The sequence below is a fragment of the Hevea brasiliensis genome, chromosome 2, assembly GCF_030052815.1.
Source record: "Hevea brasiliensis isolate MT/VB/25A 57/8 chromosome 2, ASM3005281v1, whole genome shotgun sequence".
NCBI lineage: Eukaryota > Viridiplantae > Streptophyta > Magnoliopsida > Malpighiales > Euphorbiaceae > Hevea > Hevea brasiliensis.
This window is the reverse complement of record NC_079494.1, coordinates 16,663,373-16,684,891: the sequence shown is the minus strand read 5'-3', so window position 1 is coordinate 16,684,891 and position 21,519 is coordinate 16,663,373. Positions and strand designations below refer to the sequence as shown.

The 21,519-nt window shown below is 36.5% G+C and overlaps 1 non-coding gene across 1 annotated transcript; it reads right to left on the bottom strand.

The window, feature by feature from the left end:
• Positions 1-20,894: 20,894 nt before the first annotated feature.
• LOC131178105 (small nucleolar RNA R71) lies at positions 20,895-21,001 on the bottom strand. Its single transcript, XR_009147238.1, has one exon. It is a non-coding gene; the product is annotated as a small nucleolar RNA R71 (small nucleolar RNA).
• Between the last annotated feature and the right edge of the window lie 518 nt (positions 21,002-21,519).

The window sequence follows — 21,519 nt, the reverse complement described above, 5'->3', positions numbered from 1 at the left end:
GTTGCACAAGAATGTGAAATTTGGCTGGAACGACAAGTGCCAAGCTAGTTTTGAGAGGCTAAAGGCTATGTTGACAGAAGCACCAGTGTTAACATAGCCTATATCGGGAAAAGACTTTGTGGTCTACAGTGATGCCTCACATAATGGGCTAGGGTGTGTATTGATGCAAGAGGGGAAAGTGGTCACCTGTGCTTCCAGGCAGTTAAGGCCACATGAACAGAACTACTCTACTTATGACCTGGAGTTAGCAGCAATTATCTTCGCATTGAAGATATGGAGGCATTATTTATATGGTGAAAAATGCTACATCTATACAGGCCACAAGAGTCTAAAATATTTGCCAACCCAGAAGAAGCTCAATCTTAGACAGAGGCGATGGATTGAGTTCCTAAAAGACTATGATTATGTAATAGATTATCAGCCTGGGAAGGCAAATGTAGTTGTTGATGCTTTGAGCAGGAAGTCCATCACAGCTTTAAGATCACTCAATGCCTGTTTATCCTTAGCTCAAGATGGAGCTATTTTGGCTGAGTTGCAAGTGAGGCCAACCCTGCTACAGCAGATACAAGATGGGCAAAGGGCAAATGAAAAATTAATGGCCATTGTGGGTAAAATTCCAGAGGGAAAGGAAACTGAGTATGAGGTGAAAGCAGATGGGTGTCTGTATTACAAAAGAAGAGTGTGTGTACCAGATGATGGGGAATTGAAGACTAGTATTATGAAAGAAGCACACACTAGTGTTTATGCTATGCACTCGGGAAGCATGAAAATGTATAATGATTTGAAGCCTCATTATTGGTGGTCTAGTATGAAGAGTAATATAGCTGACTATGTGACTAAGTGTTTGACATGTCAGCAAGTTAAAGCATAACATCAAGTTCCATCAGGATTGCTACAGCCTATAAGCATACCTGAATGGAAATGGGACCGGGTCACTATGGATTTTGTTAGTGGTCTACCTCTCACCCAGAAGAAGCTTGATGCAGTATGGGTGATAGTGGATAGATTGACGAAGTCAGCACATTTTCTGCCAGTTAGGACTGACTAATTACTAGAGAAGCTAGCAGAATTATATATTAGTGAGATAGTTAGACTGCATGGAATCCCACTTTCCATCATATATAACCGAGACCCAAGGTTTACATCTAGATTCTAGAAAAAGTTGTAAGAAGCCTTGGGCACACAACTCCGTTTTAGCACGACTTTTCATCCCCAGACGGATGGACAGTCAGAACGAGTAATCCAGGTAAACCTAAGAACTAATTGAATTTTCACAATTAATAAATTGAAATGATAGTAACAATGTGAATTATGTGATAGATCCTGGAGGATATACTAAGGAGTTGTGTCATTGAGTTTGAGGGGAGTTGGGATAGATACCTCCCACTGGTAGAATTCACATATAACAATAGCTACCAAGCTAGCATTCAAATGGCTCCGTATGAAGCACTGTATGGGAGGAAATGTAGAACCCCAGTGTGTTGGACTGAATTGGGCGAAGATAAGCTAGTAGGACCAGACCTGGTGAAAGAGACTGAGGAGAAAGTGAAGATAATCAAAGCTAACCTGAAGGTTACCTCAGATAGACAAAAATCATATGCCAACTTGAAGAGAAAAGAGATAGAGTATGTAGTTGGTGATAAAGTGTTTCTCAAAGTCTCACCATGGAAGAAAGTACTGAGATTTGGGAGAAAGGGTAAGTTAAGCCCTAGGTTCATTGGCCCATATGAAGTCACTGAACGTGTGGGACCAGTGGCCTATCGGCTAGCTTTACCACCAGAACTGGATAAAATACACAATGTATTCCATGTTTCTATGTTGATAAGATATTGCTCAGACCCTTCACATTTCATTTCCATGGAAGAGATTGAAATCCAACTGGACTTGACATATACAGAAGAACCTATACAGATCCTAGCTCGAGAAGTGAAGGAACTGAGAAATAAACAAATTCCACTGGTGAAAGTGCTTTAGAGGCACCACAACACTGAAGAGGCAACTTGGGAAAGTGAAGAGACGATGAGGCAATAGTTCCCTCAACTGTTTGCATCAGGTAAATTTCGAGGATGAAATTTTTTCTTAGAGGGGAAGAGTTGTAACATCCTCACTTTAGCTAGTCTGTACAGTCTACTGTTCCGGTGACCAATGTCGGTCCGGACAGCTAGAACGCCCAGAAAAATATTTAAACTAAAGTGAGGAACCAAAATTAACTCAAATATTAATAAGAAAAATTTAGGAAAAATTTTAAAAATAAAATACAACCAAGTTAAATGAGCCGGTGCCCTAGCGATGGGTAACCTAGTGAGAAGTTGCGGTTCTCGCAACTAGGAGCCCTAGACCTGGGGGAAAAAATATAAAATAATTTTTGGGACTCCAGAGAATGGTCATTGAGGTTCTTATGGCATTAGAATGCCAAGACAATACTTAGAATAATTTTTCAATTGGTACAGACAATTTTGGCCCGTTAAGCCAAACGGAGGGTATTTTGGTCAATTCGTCTTCAAAGATGATTTTTGGCCAACTTGTTCAATTAAATAAATAATTTATATAACATAAAATATGAATAAATATTGTTAAAAATTAATTGTAATTAAATAGACAAGAAATAAAGAGTAAATGAAGGAAAATAGACTTATGACATCATAATGATGTCATTAAAAATCATCCAACCAATCTTGTCTTGACAAATGGCATAACTTTATATAAAAGAGATTAAATGACCTAAAAACGAAAAAAAAAATCATAACCTCTTCCTTCTTCTTCTCCTTGACATCAACCATTCCTCCATGGCCACCATGAACAAGCTTTTTCAAGCTTGATTTTCCCTAGCTTTCTTCCACCAAAAACCCTAATTGTCAACACAAAAACTTGCTCTTTCATCTTGGTGAAGCTTTTGGGAGTAAAAATAATTAAAAAAAAAAGAGTTCTTACAAGCTTTGGATTAGCTCCCTAAGAGGTTACTGACTTAAACTTAAATTTCACTTTAAATTCATGTTTAATACTTATGAATGAGTGCAAATGATAAGGAAATTAATGGAGTACCATTTGTATGTAAACCCTAAATTTTTGGCAGCCAAGGTTAGGGTTTGTTTGTGATGAGTTTAATGAAGTTAAAAGGTTATTATGGCTGCCCTTAATGTGCATCTTGTAAGTGGATTGAAGAAATGCAATGAAAATGCATGAATGGTAATGTGTGAGTTAGGGTTTGGGGTGGAGAAATGGGACTTTGACCATGTGATGATGAAAATAGGTATTAATGGTCAATTAGTGACCATTTAGTTCTGTTTAAACCAAAAATGAAGTGTGTTGAGTGATGGGATTTGGATTTGGTGTGGCTGCCCTAGGTGACCTGCAGAATTGGACATGAGTCCAGCAGGTTTGGGCAGCCATAACTTGAATTGTAGAGGTTCAATTGGTGCAAGGCCAATTGGACATGAAACTAGACATATAATGGCACAACTTTAGTGAAAAAACCATGCCCATAAAATCAAACCAAGTAGACCAAAAGCTTGCCCTAATCTGGGTGACCTGCAGTCTGCCTGGGCAAAATGACTAAATGAATAGTGTTTGGTCATTTGGCCATAAATCAGTGTAGAAAGGTCCAATTGACCTGAAATTTTACCAGAAACAAGCTAAGATATAGACCAACAACTTTCATGAAGAAACATAACCCAAATTATGACCAGAACATATTCTAAAGGTGAGTTGCAGTCACTGTTCATTACACTATAGATATGGTCAGTCCAGAAATTCTGGACAAAATTTCAATCCAGCCAGTTGTGGTTTTTGGACCATATACAAAACTCCAAATGGAGTGATTCAAAAAAGGAAATGCAATTATACAAAATAAGGAACAACTTTCATGTTGATCAATTTGCCAAATTCGCACTGCAAAATTGACCAATGGAACAGTAAAAATAAAGCATAAAAACTGAAAATTTTGCCCAACTAACATTAAGCTTAGAAATGGTATTGGCAACCAATACCAACAAATTTTGAATGCAAAATGTGGTATGTTGATGATATTAGAACGAATGTACCTATTGCCTATGCAAAAGTCAACATTTTTGTTGACCAATGAATGGAATAGTGACACTAAAACTTAAATTCCAAAAATTGTGAAATTTAAAAGTGTAAAATGTCCTAGTATACCTAACAAGATTGGTTTGGATAGCTTGGCATGCCAATAGGGTTCTGTTTGCAGTACTGCATATGGCTTCATGCCATTCTGTATTTCATGGCTTCCCATGCCATTCTGTGACATAATAGCCTTTGGCTATGTTATTTGAGTTTATATACTTGGGTTTTTAACCCTGACAATTATTACAGCTTATTAGTTGTTCTGTTGCACACCGGGAGACACAATGTGACCGATGGTGTGATGGTCCGAGGTACTTAGTACCCAGTGCCAGTTTACTCGTTTATCCAATCCAGTCGACTAGTATGGGTTACTCGGGCAATGATAATAAATCTTACTAAATTTTAATTGAATAATACTGCAAATAATATCAGAAATTAAGTCTACCAAAAATATAAATACACATTCTGCATATTCGTTTTATTTTATTTTATTTTATTTTATTTTATTTTATTTTATATTGTCACCATTAAGCAAAATTGCTTAGCGCGTCGCTTTTGCCACGCGCAGGTACTGGAGACCTAGCTGGTGAGCCCAGCAGACATCAGACCGGGTGAGCCTTCAAATTTGCATCCGGAGTCCCGAGTCACCTCCCACCTGCAGTGCATATGGTAGGACATAGGATTTTAGGAGCAATTTGTATTTTGGCATTTTGTATTAGTTTGGATTTTAACTATAAACTCTTGTAATTATGTATTAATGTAAATATATGAAATTTCATATTATTGAAATTTTCTGCATAATGTATGTTGATAAATGAAATGTTGAGAAATATTTATGAATATGCTTCAAGTGATGAAGTGAACAGAAAAGCTTTAAAAATAGTATTGTGATTTGAGATTGAGTTTTTGAGATTGACTTGAAATGTGTATAATGGAGTTTGGATTTTGAAATTATATTGGAAGTGTTTTTAAACAGGTTCAGAAGAACTGTTTTTCCAATTTACAGCCAGCACTCTGCCGGATTTCCTATAAAATTTGCGAAAAAATTCAGATTTATCAAAATTGTAAATAAATGAATTAAAAAGGGATAAATTGTAAATAGAAACATAAATTGGTGCTCCGGCACACTGAGTAGCATAACTTGCTCGGCTACACTGTAGATGGGTAAGGGGTGTCACATTCATTATCTTCATTATCTATCATAGATTTTCACCTTTCAGTCCTTCAATCTAGGATTAAGAGCAAAACCTAAAGGCTACAACAATGGGTATGTAAATAAGCACACAAGATAATAATCAAAATGTGACACCCCTTACCCGTCTACAGTGTAGCTGAGCAAGATATGCCAACACCATAACTTATCCCATTGATATTTATCCATTCTTAATTTATTTATTTATAGTTATTAAGTGAAATTTATGAAATTGATCTCATTCAGATAATTTATTAAAATTATAAATTAATTTACGGTTCCGAAAATTTTATAGAAAATCCAGCAGATTGCCAGCTAAAAATGGAGAAAACAGTTATTCAGAACCTCTAGAAAACACTTCCAATAATTGTTCAAATCACAACTCCAATTATAACATCAATTTTCAACAATTTCTCAATAATTCCTCCATTTGTCATTCATTCATTTCACATCATCATCTTGCTCAAATCATAAATAAATACTCATATGTTATTTATAAATACAAAGTTACAAATACTTACATTAATACAAAATTATATTACATAGGTTTGAAATATACATGATAAAATAAGAGTTTAATTACAAAATGTACAAAAATCTCAAAATACAAAATGGGACCTAGTGTCCTACCAATGCACTGTAGCCTGAGAGGTGACTCTGACACTATACAGATCTATGGCCTCACCCAGTCTGTGGTCTGCTGGGCTCTCTATTAGCCTCTCCAGAACCTACGCGTGGCAAAAGCAACACGCTAAGCAATACTGCTTAGTGATGCCAATATTAAAATAAAAAGGACTAAAATGATGTAAACATGCAGAGTGTATGTATATTCTTCATACGGACAAATTTTGGTACTTATTTGTAGTATTATTCATTTGGTACTTTTTATCCCAATTATTTAATTAAAATTTATAAATCTTATTTTGGTTGCCCAAGTAACCTATACTTAGTGACTGGATTGGATAAATGGGTAAACTAGCACTGGGTACCAAATATCTTGGGCCGTCACACCATCGGTCACAAGTTGTCTCCCGGTGTGCAACAGAACAGCTAATGAGCTGTAATAAATATTGTGCACAAGGCCAAGTATTACAATAATATTAGAATGGCTAAAAGCCATAAAATAACCAGATGGCCACTTAAGCCATAAATCACAGAATGGCGTGATGCGATATGTAGTTCTGCTATCCGAACCCTATTGGCATGCCAACCTATCCAACCCAATCTTACTAGGTCTACTAGGGCATATTACAAAATTCTTAATTAAATTTTTGTATTTAACATGTAAGTTTACTGTTCATTTTAACATTTAAGTCAAACTATTGACTTTCACATATATAATAGTTATATGAGTTCTAATCACATGAAATTACCACATTTTGATTCCCAAAAGTGTTGGCATTAGTTGCCAATCAATACTTCAAACCAATAGGAAATAAATCAAAATTTTCAATTTTGAGTGCTAGAGTTCACTGTTCCATTAGGCCATTCTATGGTGAGAATTTGGCCAAATGTTCTTAGTTAAAGTTGTTCTTTATTGTGTATTATTTAATTCCCTTTTTGAATCACTCCATTTGAAGTTTTCTAGCTCAAGTTATAGCCATTATACCATAACTGGTCGGATGGACTTTTACCCAGAATTTCTGGGCAATTCTGGTTCTACTAGATTTGTAGCTCAACTTTGGTTAGTATTTTCATTTGAGTAAGTTCAGAATTGGAGTTTGTGTTCTACATGAAAGTTGCTCTAAATTGTCTAAGTATTTCATTGATATAAATTTTAGGTTAATTAGACCCTTCTACACTGAGTTATGACCAAATGAATGAATACTGTTCATTTGGTCATTTTGCCTAGACAGAATGCGTGTTATGCAAATTTGGTCAATTTTTAAGACATCCTAAGTTTGTTTTCTAGACAGGGTTCATTCATCAAAGTTGTGCCATTATATGTCTAATTCCATGTCCAATTGGTCTTGCACTATTTGAACTTACACAACTCAAGTTATAGCTGCCCAAACTTGCTGGACTCACATCCAGCCCTGCAGGTCCTATGAGGCAGCATACCCAACCTCAAATCCAAAGCCATAATTCACTTCAATTCATCATCATACATAGTAAATGGCCACTAATTGACCATTAGAACTTCTATTCACCAACACATGAACAAAACCCTAGGTTTTCCCCAAACCCTAACTCCACAATTCCAATTTGCTCAAACAACATACAATCTAGTGTTCTAATCATCAAATTCATGTTCAATGGCATCAATTCACAATTATAATTCACTTAAATCATTGAAATCCCATGGTATCTCAAGGCTGCTGAAATTTGAAGGATTTCAAACGTGCATAATTTTTTTAATTTCTCTCAAATTCAAACTCAATTTACACTCCTAATGATGCCTACACAAAATTTAAAAGGTTTAATTGACACTAACCTTTTTGTGTGCCAACCCAAGCTTGACAAACTCCTTTATTTTCATTTCTTTTTGCTGCCCAAGTATTGCTCTAATGGTGAAGACCAATTTTTGTGAAGGGATGATAGGGTTTTATGGTGGGATGAAGGGGGAAATCAAGCTCGCAAGGGAGCTTTAATGGAGGTTAAGAGAGAAGAGAGAGAGGCTGCCGAATTATGAAAGAAGAAAAACATAAATTTTATTTCATTTTTACCTCTTTTCTTTCCTTTTTAATTAGTTTAAGAGTGTTTGTTGAAATGCCATTGGTGGAAGCCTTTTTAATGACATCTTAATGATGTCATAATTCAAGTTTTCATGCATTTTCTTTTCTTTTCTTTTCTACCCATTTTTGATTCAATTTTTATCAATATTTATTCACATTTTATGTCATATAAATTATGTATTTAACTGGACAAGTTAGCAAAAAATCATCTCTGAAGACGAAATGACCAAAATGTCCTCCATTTGGCTTATTGAGCCAAAATCGTCTGTACCAATCTAAAAATTTTTCTAAACATTTTCTTGGCATTCTAATGCCATCAAAACCTTAATGACTCTTCTCTTGAGTTTTAAAAATTATTTCATGAATTTTCTCTTGGGTTAAGGGCTTCTAGCTGTGAAGACAGTAAGTTCCTGCTGGGTTACCCATCGCTAGGGCACCTGCTCATTTAACTTTGTTGTATTTTACTTCTAAAATTTTTCCTTAATTTTTCTTACTATTATTTGAGTTATTTATGACTTTTCACTCTAGTCTAGATATAGTTCCAGATATTCTGGCTATCCAGACCGACATCGGTCATCGGAACAGTAGAATGTACGGAATGACTACAGTGAGGGTGTTACAACTCTTCCCCTCTAATTTAAATTTCGTCCTCGAAATTTACCTGATGCAAATAGTTGAGGGAACTATTGCCTCATCGTCTCTTCACTTTCCCAAGTTGCCTCCTCAGTGTTGTGGTGCCTTCAAAGTATTTTCACTAGTGGAATTTGCTTGTTCCTCAGTTCTTTCACTTCCCGAGCCAGGATCCGTATAGGTTCTTCTTCATATGTCAAGTTCGGTTGAATTTCAATCTCTTCCATGAAGATGACATGTGAAGAGTCTGATCTGTATCTTCTCAGCATTGATACATGAAACACATTGTGGATCTTGTCCAGCTCTGGTGGTAAAGCTAGCTTGTAGGCCACTGGTCCCACACGTTCAATGACTTCATATGGGCCAATGAACCTAGAGCTCAACTTACCCTTTCTTTCAAACTTCAGTACCTTCTTCCACAGTGACACCGTGAGAAACACTTTATCGCCAACTGCATATTCTATCTCTTTTCTCTTTAAGTCGGCATAGGATTTTTGTCTGTCTGAGGCAATCTTCAAATTAACTTTTATTAGTTTAACCTTCTCCTTAGTCTGTTTCACTAGGTTTGGTCCTACCAGTTTGTCTTCACCTAACTTAGTCCAACACACTAGGGTTCTATATTTCCTCCCATACAGTGCCTTATACGGAGCCATTTGGATGCTAGCTTGATAGCTATTGTTGTATGCGAATTCTGCTAGTGGCAGGTATTTATCCCAACTTCCCTCAAACTCAATGACACAACTCCTTAGCATATCCTCAAGGACCTGCCATATATTTCATGTTATTATTATCATTTTAGTTCAATATTTGTACTAATTCAATTGGTTTCAATGTTTACCTGGATTACTCTTTCTGATTACCCATCCGTCTGAGGATCAAAAGCTGTGCTAAAGTGGAGTTGTGTACCCAAGGATTCTTGCACCTTCTTCCAAAATGTCGATGTAAACCTTGGGTCTCGATCAGATATGATGGAAAGTGAGATTCCATGCAATCTAACTATCTCACTAATATACAATTCTACTAGCTTCTTCAATGAGTAGTCAGTCTTAACTGGCAGAAAGTGTGTTGACTTCGTCAATCTATCCACTATCACCCATACTACATCATGCTTCTTCTGGGTGAAAGGGAGACCACTTACAAAATCCATAGTGACCCGGTCCCATTTCCATTCAGGTATGCTTATAGGCTATAGCAATCCTGTTGGAACTTGATGTTCTGCTTTAACTTGCTGATATGTTAAGCACCTGGTAACATAGTCAGCTATATCCTTCTTCATACCAAGCCACCAATAGTGAGGTTTCAGATCATGATACATTTTTGTGCTTCCCAGATGCATAGCATAAGCACTAGTGTGCGCCTCTTTCAAAATACTAGTATTCAATTCCCCATCATTTGGTACACACACTCTTCCTTTATAGTACAAACACCCATTTGCTTTCACCTCATAGTCAGTTTCCTTCCCTTCTGAGATTTTACCCATAATAGCCATTAGCTTCTGATTTGACTTCTGCCCATCTTGTATTTGCTATAGCAGGTTTGGCTTCACTTGCAACTCGGCCAAAATAGCTCCATCTCAAGCCAAGAACAGATGGGCATTTAGTGATCTCAAAGCTGTGATGGACTTTCTGCTCAAAGCATCAGCAACTGCATTTGCCTTCCCAGGATGATAATCAATCACACAGTTATAATCCTTCAGGAACTCAATCCATCGCCTCTATCTAAGGTTGAACTCCTTCTGGGTTGACAAGTATTTCAGACTTTTGTGGTCTGTGTAAATATAGCACTTTTCACCATACAAGTAGTGCCTTCATATCTTTAGTGCGAAGATAATTGCTACAAGTTCTAGATCATAGGTAGGATAGTTTTGTTCATGTGGCCTCAACTGCCTAGAAGCATAGGCGACCACCTTCCCCTCTTACATTAATACACACCCTCACCCATTATGCGAAGCATCACTGTAGACCACAAAGTCCTTTCCCGATACTGGCTGTGTTAACACTGGTGTCTCTGTCAACATAGCCTTCAGCCTTTTAAAACTGGCTTGACACTTGTCGTTCCAATCAAATCTAACATTCTTGTGTAACAACTCGATCATTGGAGCAGCTATCAGAGAAAATCCCTTCACAAATCTTCTGTAGTAACCGGCTAGCCCCAAAAAGCTTCTGACCTCAGTTGTATTTCTGGGAGGCTTCTATTCCATCACTACTTCTATCTTTTTGGTATCCACTCTAATCCCATCAACTAACACTATGTGTCCAAGGAATGCGATTTCACTTAACCAGAAGTCACACTTGGATAGCTTAGCATACAGCTTCTTTTCTCTCAGGATTTGCATAACAATCTTCAAATGTTTATCATGTTCTTCCCTGGTCTTGGAATACACCAAAATATCATCTATAAAAACCATTACAAACTGATCTAGATATGGATGGAAGATACGGTTCATAAGGTCCATGAATGCTGCTGGTGCATTTGTTAGGCCAAAGGGCATCACCAGGAACTCATAATGCTCATACCGGGTCCTAAATGTAGTCTTTGGCACATCTACATCCTTTACCCTCAGCTGATGATACCCTGATCTGAGATCAATTTTGGAAAATACTCCTGCTCCCTTCAACTGATCAAACAGATCATCAATTCTAGGCAATGGATACTTGTTCTTCACAGTCACTTTATTTAACTGCCGGTAATCAATGCATAGCCTTAAAGTCTCATCCTTCTTCTTTACAAACAGCACTAGAGCTCCCCATGGTGACACACTGGGGCATATAAACCCCTTGTCCAGTAACTCCTACAACTAGATTTTTAGCTCCTTTAACTCAGTAGGTGTCATCCTATACAGAGCAATAGATATTGGTGTTGTACCTGGCAGTACCTCAATGGCAAATTCGACTTTCCTTTCTGGTGGCAAACCAGGCAATTCTTCAGGGAACACATATGGGAAGTCTCCTACTGTGGGTATATCACACAGATCTAGCTTTGCCTGCCTAGTATTAACCACATGTGCTAGGAAGGCTTCACAGCCTTTTTCTCATCAATTTTCTTACAACTGTGGCTAAGATGACATTGGACAAGAAATCTATCCTTTCCCCCAAAACTGTGATCTCATTACCATCAGGAGTTTTCAAAGAAATCCTCTTCAATTTACAGTCAACCATTGCCTGATGACGTAACAACTAGTCCACTCCCAAAATCACTTCAAACTTGTGGAAAGGCAATTCAATCAGGTCTACCGAGAATTCATACCCCTGAATCCTTAACGGGCAACCTTTGTACACCTTATTCACCACCACACTATGACACAATGGATTAGTGACCAGAATGTCTTAGTCACTCTCCCCAACTAGTATCCCCCTTTCAACGAGTAGGTTGATGCAGATGTATGAATGAGTGGATCCTGGATCCACCAATGCATGCACAGATGTGTTGTAGAGGGAGAACGTACCCCTGATGAAGTCTGGGGCATCTTGCTCCTCTTGAGCTCTCGTGGCATAAGCCTTGACAGGTGCTCTAGCCTCTGGCTTTTTGCTTGTCTCATATGCAGGTCTCTGTGATGGACTAGTTGCCTCAGAGTTACTGGACTTTCTACCCCTTTAAGGTGCAGGGGTAGGTCTATCTGCTTGTGCTGGAGCAGTTGTAGTAGTTCTGCATTGACAGTTTCTTAACTAATGCTCTGTAGACCCACACCTTAGGCAGGCACCCGTCACTCTCCAACACTCCCCCTTATGCCACTTCAAGCAGTGTGACAGGCAGAAGATGCTAGGGTTGATCCCCTGAACACCATCCCTGGAGAGCTTCCCACTGATGGTGTGGACTGGTCTCTTCTAAGTGTGAACTATGGTTTGGGCCCCTGGGACTGACCCTGACCTTGAGGCTGACCCGAACTCTAAGTAGGTGGAACTTTAAATTTCTTTCTAGGTGCAGAGGATGAGCTGGACTGACCTGGACCCCTCTTCTGCTGTCTCTCCCTTCTGTTCTGCTCATTTATTCTGACTTTCTCAACTTTTATTGCAGCTTCTACTAATTTGGTGAAGTTCATAATCCCCGAGGTGGTGATCATTATCTTAATGTTGTCGTTGAGTCCTTCTTCAAACCTCTTACAACTCTCAACTTCATTGGGGACTATTTCCCTTTCATAGTGACTTAGTCTGACAAACTCTTTCTCATACTCCGCTACTGAGAGCTACCTTTATCTCAGACTAATAAACTCTCTTCTTCTGTCTTCCAGGTACACACTGCCCACATACTTCTTCCTGAACTCGGCAAGGAAGAATTCCCAGGTGATCTGCTCGGGCTGCACCTCACTAGATACAGTGTCCCACCACTGATAGGCATCGTCTTGCAGCAGAGACACTGTACCCTCCAAGTTCTACTCTGGAGTACAATGCAGTTGCTTCAATACCCGGATGGTTCTGTCTAACCAATTTTCAGCTACCACTAGGTCATCTTCTTTCTTACCCATGAAGTCCACAGCTCCAAATTTCCTCAGTTTTTCTAGGTGAGATTTCTGCTGTAGAGGTGGTGGCGATGGCATAACCCCAACCATTTGTCTGAAGAAATCCACCATGTGCTAAAACATAGCTGGAGGAGGCTATGTAGGCACTGCTGGTGCTGGTTGAGCAGTTTCTCCCTGGCCCCTAGTCTCAGCTACAGATGGAGCATGACTCTCCACTTCTTCCTCAACTGCCTTCTGTGACGTAGGGTCCATATCCTAATCAAAAGAAGAAAAACAAACAGATCCGCATTAGTGTCACCTCGACTCTTACAAATGCAATGCATGGTATGAACTCTATCTAGACCCAGAAACATACTAAACCATGCTCTGATACCACTAAATGTGACACCCATTAGCCGTCTACAATACAGTCGAGCAAGATACACAGTATACCGAAACACCATAACTTATCCCATTGATATTTATCCATTCTTAATTTATTTATTTATAGTTATTAAGTGAAATTTATGATATTGATCTCATTTAGATCATTTATTGAAATTATAAATTAATTTATGGTTCTGAAAATTTTATAAAAAATCCGACAGAGTACTGGCTAAAAATGGAGAAAACAGTTCTTCGAAACCTGTAGAAAACACTTCCAATAATTGTTCAAATCACAACTCCAATTATCACATCAATTTTCAACAATTTCTCAATAATTCCTCCATTTGTCATTCATCCATTTCACATCATCATCTTGCTCAAATCATAAATAAATACTCATATGTTATTTATAAACACAAAGTTACAAATACTTACATTAATACAAAATTATATTACATAGGTTTCAAATATACATGATAAAATAAGAGTTTAATTACAAAACGTACAAAAATCATAAAATACAAAATGGGACCTAGTGTCCTACCAATGCACTGTAGCCTGAAAGGTGACTGACATTATGCAGATCTGTGGTCTCACGCAGTCTGTGGTCTGCTGGGCTCTCTATTAGTCTTTCCAGAACCTACGCATGGCAAAAGCAACGCGCTAATGAATTCTGCTTAGTGGTGCTAATAATAAAATAAAAAGAATTAAAATAATGTAAGCATGCAGAGTGTATGCATGTTTTTCATACGGACAATTTCTGGTACTTATTTGTAGTATTATTCATTTGTTACTTTTTATCCCAATAATTTAATTAAAATTTATAAATCTTATTTTTTGTTGCCCAAGTAACCTATACTCGGTGACTAGACTGGATAAATGGGTAAACTGACACTGGGTACCAAGTACCTCGGGCCGTCACACCATCGGTCACAAGGTGTCTCCCGATGTGCAATAGAACAGCTAATGAGCTGTAATAAATATTGGGCACAAGGCCAAGTATTACAATAATATCAGAATGGCTAAAAGCCATAAAATCACCGAATGGCCACTTAAGCCATAAATCATAGAATGGTGTGATGCCATATGCAGTACTACTATCCGAACCCTATTGGCATGCCAACCTATCTAACCCAATCTTACTAGGTCTACTAGAGCATATTACAAAGTTCTTCATTAAATTTTTGTGTTTAACATGTAAGATTACTATTCATTTTACCATTTAAGTCAAAATATTGACTTTCACATACATAATAGTTATATGAGTTCTAATCACATGAAATTACCACATTTTGGTTCCCAAAAGTGTTGGCATTAGTTGCCAATCAATACTTCAAACTAATAGGAAATAAATCAAAAATTTCAGTTTTGGGTGCTAAAATTCACTGTTCCATTAAGCCATTTTACAGTGAGAATTTGGCTAAATATTCTAAATCAAAGTTTTTATTTATTGTGTATTCTTTAATTCCTTTTTTGAATCACTCAATTTAGAGTTTTTTAGCTCAAGTTATGGCCATTTTACCATAACTATTCGGATGGACTTTTACCTAGAATTTCTGGGCAATTCTGGTTCTACCAGATTTGGTAGCTCAACTTTGGTTAGCAATTTCATTTAGTTAAGTTTAGAATTGAAGTTTGTGTTCAACATGAAAGTTGTTCTAAATTGTCTAAGCTTTTCATTAATATAAATTTCAGGTCAATTGAAACCTTCATCACTGAGTTATGACCAAATGAATAAATACTGTTCATTTAGTTATTTTGCCTAGGTAGAATGTGTGTTACCCTAATTTGGTCAATTTTTAGGACATCCTAAGTTTGTTTTTTGGACTGGGTTCCTCCATCAAAGTTGTGCCATTATATGTCTAATTCCATGTCCAATTTACCTTACACCAATTGAACCTACACAACTCAAGTTATAGCTACCCAAATTTGCTAGACTCACATCCAGCCCTATAGGTCCTATGAGGTAACATAACCAACCTCAAATCCAAAGCCATAATTCACTTCAATTCATCATCATACACAGCCAAATGGTCACTAATTAACCATTAAAACTTTCATTCACCAACACATGAATAAAACCCTAGGTTTTCCCCAAACCCTAACTCCACAATTCTAATTTGCTCAAACAACATACAATCAAGTGTTCTAATCATCAAATTCATGTTCAATGGCATCAATTCACTATTATAATTCACTTAAATGATTGAAACCCTATGGTATCTCAAGGCTGCTGAAATTTGAAGGATTTCAAACATGCACAATTTGTTTAATTTCTCTCAAATTCATACTCAATTTACACTCCTAATGATGCCTACACAAAATTTAAAAGGTTTAATTGACACTAACCTTGTTGTGTGCCAACCCAAGCTTGACAAACTCCTTTATTTTCACTTCTTTTTGCTGCCCAAGTATTGCTCTAATGGTGAAGACCAATTTTTGTGAAGGGATGATAGGGTTTTATGGTGGGATGAAGGGGGAAATCAAGCTCACAAGGGATCTTTAATGGAGATTAAGAGAGAAGAGAGAGAGGCTGCCGAATTTTGGAAGAAGAAGAATCGAAATTTTGTTTCATCTTTACCTCTTTTCTTTCCTTTTTAATTAGTTTAAGAGTGCTTATTGAAATGCCATTGGTGGAAGCCTTTTTAATGATATCATAATGATGTCATAATTCAAGTTTTCATGCATTTTCTTTTCTTTTCTTTTCTTTTCTTTTCTACCCATTTTCAATTCAATTTTTAGCAATATTTATTCACATTTTATGTCATATAAATTATTTATTTAACTGGACAAGTTGGCCAACAGTCATCTCTGAAGACGAAATGACCAAAATGCCCTCCGTTTAGCTTATTGAGCCAAAATCATCTGTACCGATTTAAAAATTTTTCTAAACATTTTCTTGGTATTCTAATGCCATCGAAACCTCAATGACTCTTCTCTAGAGTCCCAAAAATTATTTTATGAATTTTCTCCCAGGTTTAGGGCTTCTAGTTATGAAGACAGTAAGTTCCCACTAGGTTACCCATCGCTAGGGTGCTGGATCATTTAACTTGATTGTATTTTACTTTTAAAATTTTTTCTTAATTTTTCTTACTATTATTTGAGTTATTTATGACTTTTCACTCTAGTATAGATATAGTTCCAGATATTCTGGTTGTCCGATCGACACCGGTCACTGAAATAGTAGAATGTACGGAATGGCTACAATGAGGGTGTTACACAAAACTTATATATACTAAACTCTGGTTAAAACCAGTCCAAATCCACAAATAAAACTTAAATTATTGTACCCAACTCTGAAATCCTAAGTATCTACTCACTCATGCTTGTATTTACAAGTAGAAAATATGAAATAGAGCAAGAAAACATAAAAATAAGACTAAAAATAAAAGAACCCAGAAAAAGAGAATCTAAATCTTTAAAAATGGAAGCTGGAAATGTCACTCTGCAGGTGTCCTTCCTCCAGAAAAATGGTGTGATTCCTTCTTTCCTTCCTCTTTTGATTTTTTTTTCTCTTTCTCCTTATGGTAAAAATGAGAATATGATGCTTATATATCCCCTCCAAGTTTGCCCTAAAAATAGTCTCTAAAGGGATAATGACAAAAGGTGTAAAAGGTGTGAAAAGAGAAAATTTTTTCATGTCAACAAATCTGCCAATCTTATCCTACATGCCTCATGTTAATTTAAGTTATTTTCCACATGCCTCTTGTTAATTAGGATGAAGAGCCTTTAGATTCTGTACGACCAGCTACACGGGGCATGTTGAAGTCCCTAAAACTTTCGACGTGTTTTGTTCCAAAATCTCTGTCTACATGACCCAGTGTTGAATCTACATGCCTCATGTGGATTCCTGCTGGCTGACTCTTTTCTTCACACGACCTTAAACAAGGGGCATGTTGAAGCCTTTGAAAATCTCGGCTGGTCTTCTTCCTTAAACAAATTTTCTTAATTTTTCACATTACTTTAAGCTTCCTAATCATTTTGAATTTCTTCTATATGCACCTTTTTGCCTTTAAACCTTATTAAAACTTATCAAAAACATTAAAATTCCAAAAATCAAATATAATGAAACTAAAATTAACAAATTAACTAAAATAAGTACGAAAAGCATAAAATTACTAAACTAAAAAGGGCAAAATGGATACAAAACTACTCTAAAATACTTATATAAAATGGGTTTATCAAATTCCCCCAAACTCAAACCTTTGTTTGTCCTCAAGCAAATTAAAAACAATTATATGTAATTGGAGTACCTTTTTCTTAGATTCATAAAAATCACTCATCTAACCTCTCAAACTTACCTCTAGCAACCAACAAACCATATACCCACCTTCAAGGTATAAGAAATTCAATTCTCATCAAAGTTATCACTGCTTAGCCTTGGGTCAATTAGTCATTCCATCAAACCCAAATCAATCAGTTACATAGATAAATCATGCTCAAATAGGCTCTAAAACAATCCATAAACTAAAGTGTCTCAAATGATGATGGAAATAGTTAAATGAATGAATAATGTGCCAATCCTATAGACAAACCAACTAATCCAATCTCCACTAATGTAGCAAAACACAATCAAGAGATCAAAAGGACTTTTAATGGTTGTAATGGGGCTAAGGGGTAATAATGTGGCTAACAAAGAAAAGGTAAAAGGGAAGCAAAACATGAGAATAATTAAATTGTTAAAGAGATCAAGATACACTTTTTTTTTCTTTTTTTTTTTATGAATCAAATGGGAGGAAGAACTTTACAATAAATCACCAATACTAGCATACTATTTTTGAACTCTTTTAGGGACTACATAAATAACATTGAATTTTGCATTGCAATTGTCCCTTTTAAATCCACCTCCAAACTCATTTCTTTATATACTTGGGTGGTAAATAATTTTTTTTTTTATAACATTACACGATTGCTAGCCAATTTTACTTTAGTACTTCTCCCACTTGATTGTTATATACCCTTTTTTTTTAACATATTGATAAGTGTATAATTTATTATTTTTACTCCCATCACATTTAGTGTTTTTAGTTTTTTTTTTATGTTTAATTTAGTTGGTTAAAATATATTTATCATTTAGGCATATTTTTAGATAGTTGTGGAATAATTGTGTTAAATGAAGAAATTTTTAGCATTTGACCTTTGCTGTATTTTTCAGATGTTTCTAAAGTTATGGGTCTCCAAATTGAGTGCTGTTTAATCCATTGAAAAGCTAAGATAGAGCACTTTAAATGATAAAGAGGGACTAAAGCCCAAATCAGTCTCCAAGATTGATAAAATGAGCTATGGATCTATTGCAAAAGTCCAAACTTGATGTGTCACGACCAGTTTCAGTATTTATTTTGTATCTGGAGTTTCAGACATCCAAAGGAAGCTAGCCTAAGCCCAATTGAACCTTAAGATCCACCTCTACAACTTCTATGAAGGGCTGGACACGAGATGAGACCATTTTAATTATCAAAAATGGTAATGAAGTCGTCACTATGGGCTGGACCATCTATCTAAATCAGTCCAAGTTTTTCGGCCATAACTTGGGATGTAGACCTCGGATTTGGGCAAATGAGTACCCGTTGGAAAGCTAAGAAATAGGGCTACAACTTTCCTGAAGAGGACAGAGGCAGATTCGGAAAGGAAGTCGCCGAAAATTGGCCTTGATTTCAGAGACGTGAATGTAGGCTGAAAATGTGTCTTTAGAATTTCAAAACTTTTCCTAGTTTGGTTCCTATCTTTGGGATTAGGTTTTTTATTATAAATACTTCTTTGGGCAGCAGCTAAGAGCATCCCAATTCAGAAATTCGTTCTCCATTCTCTTTTTAGATTTCTTCTTTATTTTTCTTTATTTTTCTGTAAGCCATGAACATGAGTGGCTAAGTTTTTAATTCAGTTCAAGGGATTCAAGTTCTTTTGCATGATTTGTGAGACCAGGTTCTTAATTTAATTTATGTCTTTTTGAATATCTATTGTTTTCTAATTTCATTATCTTTGATCTATTGAATGATTTGCTAAAAAGGCCTATTAGTTAATTGTTTGATGTGATCAATTGCTTGTTCATCTCCATAATCCGTAACTGTTGTGTAAGATTGGACATGAGTAGCAATTAGGTTTTATTGATTATGATCTCAGTTTTCGATAATAACCTAAGGAAACAATAGGGTGAATTAAATGATTTATGCTTCATAAATTGTTGTTCAGCTCTTAAAGCAATTATTAATTTGATGAGGATTGCTTAATACCAATTCAGTTAATAATTAGAGTCAACAAGAGTGCTGGGCTCGAATTGATGAGTATAGGCAAGTCAAGGGTTTACCTCGCTATTTGGTAAATCTATGTTAAGTATTCAATAAGATATAATTGTATTTCTTTTGTCTATGATCGAATCAATGCATTGGAATGAGAATTACCTTGGACTGAAGTTTGTTTAATCTGAGAGTTTCTTATTTAATTTTAGATCTTAATTTTTTACTTTTTATTTCTTCTTTGGATTGCGAATTACACCCCTCCCCCCCCCCCCAACCTTTGTTTCTTTTTTTTCAAGTGCACGAAATTTAATAATTTAGTCTCTAGGGTTCAACTTGGACTTACCACGTATTGTAGAAAATATTTCACAACTGGTAATTTTAGTTAATTAAATTTCTGGTGGATTCGACAACCATCAAGAATTTTGGCGCCATTGCCGGGGGCTGAAATTCATTGGATTTCGTGTTTTTAGTGTTAGGGTATTTTGTTATTAATTTTGTTTGTGAAGTGTTGTTATTTTTAGGTTTTTGAAAAAAATTACGGTGTTACTATTCATCGATAGATTTTTGGTTGAATTTGGAGGGCGGCCTATACCTATCTTGAAGGAAACGACATTCTGATCAAAACCAATCAATTCATTCATTGGCCCCACCCTCTTGAGGCCAAATTCCATTGTTTTTTAGGGTTTTGAGGCATTTTTCTTTTTTTACTTTGATTTTTTTTTGTTTATGACAAGAACTTATCAATCTGATGAGTTGATCTTTGATCCAGAAGTAGAAAAAATAGCTAAACGATTGAGAAAATTGGCTAAGCAAGCTAGACAGATTCTGAGTACATCTGAAGGAGTCTAATCTCCAAGGGAGTTAAGTTCGAATTCGGATTTGGATTCAAATTCTAAAAACGAAATTATGGCTGCTAGGACTTTGAAAGAGTTTGCTGCTCCTGATCTAAACCAATAAACTTTGTGTATCCAATACCCTGCTTTAAATGTTGCTTTTGAGTTGAAATCTAGACTAATCCATTTGTTGCCTAAATTTCATGGTCATGCAGTTGAGGATCCACATAAGCATCTAAAGGAATTTCATGTTGTGTGTTCCAGCATGAAACCTCAAGGAGTTTTAGAGGATCAAATCAAGCTTCGAGCTTTTCCTTTCTCATTGAAAGGCACAGGTTGTATTACCTTCCTTCTGGATCTGTCAATTCATGGAATGGGATGAAGTAGATATTTCTGAAGAAGTATTTTCCTGCTTCCCATGCTGCCAAAATAAGAAAACAAATTTGTGGCATCTGGCAGTACAATGGAGAGAGCTTGTATGAGTATTGGGAACGATTTAAGAAACTGTGGGCAAGCTGTCCCCATCATAAAATAAGTGAGCAGCTTCTGATTTAGTATTTCTATGAGGGACTTCTACCAATGGACCGCAATATGATAGATGCTGCTAGTGGAGGAGCTTTGGTTGACAAGACACCAGAAGAGGCAAGGAGGCTGATTACTAACATGGCAGCAAATTCTCAGCAGTTTAGAATGAGAATGGATCACACACCTATGAAGGTTAATGAGGTAAGTACATTTAACCTTAAGAAACAAATTTCTGATTTAACTTCTTTAGTGAGGCAGTTGGCTGTAGGGAACATGCAAACTGTTAAGGTATCTGGAATTTGTTCGGGTTCGGGTCATGCTATTGATATGTGTCCTGCGTTACAAGAGGATGAATCAATGCAACATGCTAATGCAGTAGGACATTATGGACAGCCACAATGCAAGTATGATCCTTATTCGAATACTTACATTCCAGGATGGCGAGATCATCCTAATCTAAGTTATGGGAATCAACCGGTGTAAAACCGATACCAGCAGCAAAGACCACAAGTGAATCAACCACCTC